A 5,744-nucleotide genomic window follows, 5' to 3' on the forward strand; every position below is an offset into this window, starting at 1 on the left:
CGTCTGATTCTTGATTTCAACTTGGGGTCATGAGATTGAGCCTTATGTTGGGCTCTGCACTCAGCTCGGAGTTTGCTTGAGATCCTTTCCCTCTGCTTCTCCTCCCACTCTCTCTCTCAAATAAATTAAATCAATCTTAAAGAAAAAAAGAACGAAAATGGATAAATGGGCATGTGATCATTGAGTTCATTGTTCAAGACAAAAGTGGTTAGTAACACCCAGCCATCACACAGGCTTTATTGAGGACTGATGTGTAACTACACAGATATCTATTTCTGTATCCTCATATCTTCCCCTCAACAAAATCTCAAGAGAGTAGCAATAATCATACTAAATATTTTTTTAAGCCAAATTTAAAAAAAATTCCCAGTTCACCCATTGACCTATTTCTTGGAAATCTGGGCAGAGGAAGGCAAGACCAGGTGTGGTTATGATTGACAGGGCCCAGGGAGACCAACTCTCCTGAGTCACATGAGAAGCAATTCTAGTGAACATTACATCTGAGCTGTTACCTGCTCACAGTGAAATCTAGAAAGGCTTACAGAACTCCCTGTTGAGGGCATTCATGACATTCACAAATTTTGATATTTTAAAAAAATACACTGTGTCTTTAACATTTTATCCGTTGCTATTTCTATTAGGGTGATGAAGTCCCTTGAGGGAATAGAGCTCAGGAGTGGAAGCAAATGCCAAAGTTGGCAGAAAACCTTTGATCTCTGGTATATAGGATGGTACCAGGGACGGGCACATTCTGGGTCACACAACTTCATGGAACAGCTCGGTGGATCGCAGAGGCGGAGTATGGATGAATGGTGTCCACAGAAGCAGCGTGGGGGAAAAGGAGGAGCATCCGGTGGTTGTGAGGGAGGCCCTCCTGGCAGGTATGTCACAGAAATAGGCAGAGCCTTCCACTGGGGTTCTGCCATTGGACCCTGCCATTTTGTATGCGTCCCAGCTGCCTTTGGACCAGTGTTTGCGTGACATAAGTAATGCTATCCTCTGACTTTGAGCCCAGTTATTTCCTTGTATTTGAAGTGAGTTTGTAGAAGACAGCCTAGAGTTGGGTCAGTTGGCTTTTGTTATTTATTTATTTATTTATTTATTTATTTATTTATTTGACAGAGAGAGAGATCACAAGTAAGCAGAGAGGCAGGCAGAGAGAGAGAGGAGGAAGCAGGCTCCCCACTGAGCAGAGAACCCGGTGCGGGGCTCAATCCCAGGACCCTGAGATCAAGACCTGAGCCGAAGGCAGAAGCTTAACCCACTGAGCCACTCAGGCGCCCCGGCTTTTGTTTTTTTAACTCATTTTGAAAATCTGTTAAGTGGTATGTTCAGCTCTTTACGTTTAACAGAATTCTTGAAAGGTTAGGAGGTACCCCAAGTCAGCCATTTTAGTATTTGTTTTCTGTTTATTCTCTCTTGGTTTGCATACCCATCTTTCCTTTTTGGCTTTTTAAGGGCTTATTTAAAGAGTTTTTAGTATTCCACCTTAATTTATCTATTTTGTTTTCTTTGGCTATGTGGTTGTGTATTTTTTAGTGATTGTGTTAGAGATGGAAAGATACATCCTCATATCCATAGTGTGCTAATTAAAATGGAATCTAGAAACCTTAGCACCATTTTGACCGTGGTACACTCTATGACCCAGTTGCTTTCAACATTATCTCTGTATATAATAAGGTCTTAATCAGAAAAATGTTTTAATGTTTTTCCCCTCTTTTTTAAAGAAAGATTTTATTTGTTTATTTTAGAGAGAGATACAGAGAGAGCATGGGGATGTGGAGAGCAGAGAGAGAGGACAAGGAGCGAGAATGTCAGCCAGACTCTGTGCTGGGCATGGAGTCCAAGGCAGGGCTCGATCTCTTGACTCTGAGATCATGACCTGAACTGAAATCAAGAGTCAGATGATTAATCAGCTGAGACCTCCAGATGTCCCTGTTTTTCACTTGCAATCGCTGAGTATGTTTTAAGGACCCATAAGGAGTATCATCGATGATACGTGCCCTGATATATACCAATTTTGTGGATCCTCCTGTAATCCTCGTATTCTTAATTTCATTGAACTTCCTTTGGTGATTCTTTTTTTTTTAAACTTCTTTATTTTTGTTAGCAATTTCTATACCCAAAATGGGGTGCAACTTTCAACCCTGAAGTCAAGACTTGCAGGCTCTACAGACTGAACCAACCAGGCACGCCCACAATTTTTTTTAATGCAGATCTCCTGACTATGGATTCACTTAACTTTCCCTCATCTGAAGATGTCTTTATGTTACTTTCATTCCTGAAAGATATTTTTGCTGGTTATAGAGACAGTTCTTTTCTTCAGCCATTTATTTCTTGTTCCCATGGTTTGTCATGTGGACTCTGCAGTCATTCAAATTGATTCCCTACATGTAATGTATCATTTTTCTGTCTGTTTTCAAGATTTGTTTTCTTTGTGTTTAGTATTCGGCAATTGGATTATGGTAGATCTGGGTATGGATTTATTTAGATTTGTGCTCTTTGAGATTCATTCAGTTTCTTAAATTTGTTGGCTTATATTTTTTCACCAAACTTGAATATTTCTTTAAATATGTATATTGAATATATATAAATATATGTATATATATACATATATGTGTGTGTATATATATATATATATATACACACACACACACACACACATACATACATACACGCAGGGACACATTTTTTTGTGTGTGAAGTATGCGCCTCCCCAATGTGGAACCCAACACGGGGCTTGGCTTCAACTCATGATACTGAGACACAGACCTCAGCTGAAATCAAGAGTTAGAAACTTAGCTGACTGAGTTAAGTAGGTGTCCCTAAGTATATTTTTTTCAATCTGCATTTTTTTTTCTTTTCTCCTTCTGGGATTCTGATAGTATGAATGTTAGATTTTTGTTGTTGCCTCATAGTTCTCTGAGATTTCATTATTTTCCTATTGTTTCCTCTTCCCATTGTTCTGATTGCATAACAATTTTTGATTCCTTTTTAAAAAATTCTTTAAAGATTTATTTGATTAAAAAAAGATTTATCTTATTCACTTATTTATTTAGAGAGAGAGTGAGCATGAGTGGGGAAGATATTGAGGGAGAGAGAGAGAGAGAAAATCTCAAGCAGATTCCATGTTGAGTGCTGAGCCTGACTTGGGATCCCACGACCCTGAGATCATGACCTGAGTAGAAATCAAGAGTCAGATGCCCAGTTGACCTAACCATCCAGGAACCCCAAACTTACTGATTTCAAGTTCATTTTTTCTGTCATCTGTCATCTGTGTTCTTCTAGTGAGTCCATTCTCTGAATTTTAATTTTTAGTTTTTGTATTTTTCAGTTCTAGAATTTGGTTGCTCTATTTTCTATCTCTTTTCCCTCTCTACTTTCCATTTTCCATCACTATTCTATTTCCACATTTTCCATGTCATATATTCTATTTTGCACATATTTTTCTATTGTGCAAGTGTGTTTGTGGTTGCTTGTTAGAACAGTTTTAGAGCATTTCCTGTAACGTCTTTGTCAGGTAATCCCAAAATCTGAGTCATCTCATTATCTGATGTCTATTGATTGTTATTTTCCATGCGAGTGGAGACTTTTGTGGCTCGTCCTCATATTTTGAGTAAATTTAGTTTGTATCCCGGACATTTGAATGTTATGTTATGAGACACTGGGTCTTGTTTATGTGCAATGAAGAATGTGGATTTTTTTCTAAAGATTTTTTTAGGTACAGGTCACATTGTCCACCAACTGAGCCAGCCAGGTGTCCCTGAATCTTTTTTTCTATTTTATAATTTCAAAGCTTTTAGAGTGTTATTCAGGTCTATCGTATATATTTATCTATGGATTGGGCCGAAGTCTCCCCAGTACCTCAGTTCTCAAAGTTCTCAGGATCCTAAATAGGGCCAGATCTATGTATACCTAGGTTGAGCTTGCACAGAGGAGTTCATATTACTGAGTCCTCATTCCAGAGCTTCTCTCTCTGCATTATTGTCTTAGTGGGAGAAATGGTAATTTGTGACTTTTTATATCCTAATCTGAAGTAGAAGCACATTTTTAAGTTTGAAATTTAACTTATACAATACATGCCTGGATACATCCTCGCAGGAACTTCCACAGTCCTTGGTGATATAGACACGAAGGAAACACAATGTGTTCACTGAATAAAAACAGTTGAGAGTGAACAAGAGATACATAATGGAAAATTTTGTAACCTGACAGGATCGATAATCTTGAGCAAGGTGAAGTCTCCTCAGAGTCAGCTTCCATCAACAAGATTGAGAGCCACTTGTGATGCCTCTGACAAAACAAAAAAATAAAAATAAAAAAATAGAATGAATACCTAAGAGTCACGGGGCTGGGGCTGTTGCCCAAAGAACCAGAACCTTGTATTAACCAGGGTTTTCTGAAGTCCCTTTTTACCGCAGGTGAGCAGCTACTGATTGGCGGAGGGAGTTGTCCTGAGGAATCTGGGCACGTGGGCTGTAGAGAAGGCAAAGGTCTGAAGGACAGTAGGTATTAGCCTTGTGGCATGCTCAGTTAGGGGGTAAAAGCAAGACATACTCATTATAAGAGAGACACCATGGGCCTGGGGTCCTGCTTTTTGTTGGGGTTGAAGGTGGGGGTCTAGGGTCTGGAGGGCTCTCTCCTTAAAACATGACAGTCATACCTAAATGCCTTAGTCAGTTAAGCTACTGACTCTGGATTTCAGCTTAGGTCATGATCTCAGGGTTGTGGGATGGAGACCTGGACTGAGCTCCCCGCTAGGTGCAGAGTCTGCTTGAGATTATCTCTCTCTCTCCTCATCGCCCACCCCCCCATAAAATAAAGATAATCTAAAAATATATATAAAATAAAATAATATAAACTGGGTATTGGGACTGGTGGCTGGCTCAGTCAGTACAGCCTGTGATGCTGGATATCAGGGCCATGAGTTCAAGCCACACACTGGGTGTTGAGCTTACTTTTAAAAAATGAAACTTTTTTTTTTTTAAATTGTGCACTAAAATTTTCAAGTCATCATAAAAAAATAGAGAAAATGATTATTTCAAAACCTGGAAAGAGAGAGAGAAAAAAATGGAACAAGAAAACATTTTTAATGTAACTTAAACCATGAAAAGTTAAGAAAGAATCCTAAAATAAGAAAGCAAAATAGAAATCAGAAAATATATGGTAGAAACATATCAAAATATATCAGTAGTGGCACACACATGATACTGTCTAACTAATGCACAATGAAAGTCAGATTGGGAAAAATAAAGGCTTCATTTTATTTACTCTTAATAATAACAGGAAGCACAAGGCAACAAACACATGTAATATTTTCTTGGAATAAAAGGAAATGTTGCTCTACTCTCTATGTTGCTCTATTCTCAGTCCCGTCCTTCATCACCCTTGTCACTGGCCAACCTAACGATGGTACTCTATATTCGACACGCTTTCTTTTTAAAAATTTAGGGCGCCTGGGTGGCTCAGTGGGTTAGGCCGCTGCCTTCGGCTCGGGTCATGATCTCAGGGTCCTGGGATCGAGTCCCACATCCGGCTCCCTGCTGAGCAGAGAGCCTGCTTCCTCCTCTCTCTCTCTCTGCCTGCCTCTCTGCCTACTTGTGATCTCTCTCTGTCAAATGAATAAATAAAATCTTAAAAAAAAAATTTAATTCAAGTGCAATTAATTAACATATAGTATATTATTAGTTTCAGAGGTAGAGTTCAGTGATTCTTTAGTCTTATAAAACACCCAGTGCTCACAA

Source organism: Mustela lutreola, chromosome 16 (genome assembly GCF_030435805.1).
Source record: "Mustela lutreola isolate mMusLut2 chromosome 16, mMusLut2.pri, whole genome shotgun sequence".
Classification (NCBI taxonomy): Eukaryota; Metazoa; Chordata; class Mammalia; order Carnivora; family Mustelidae; genus Mustela; species Mustela lutreola.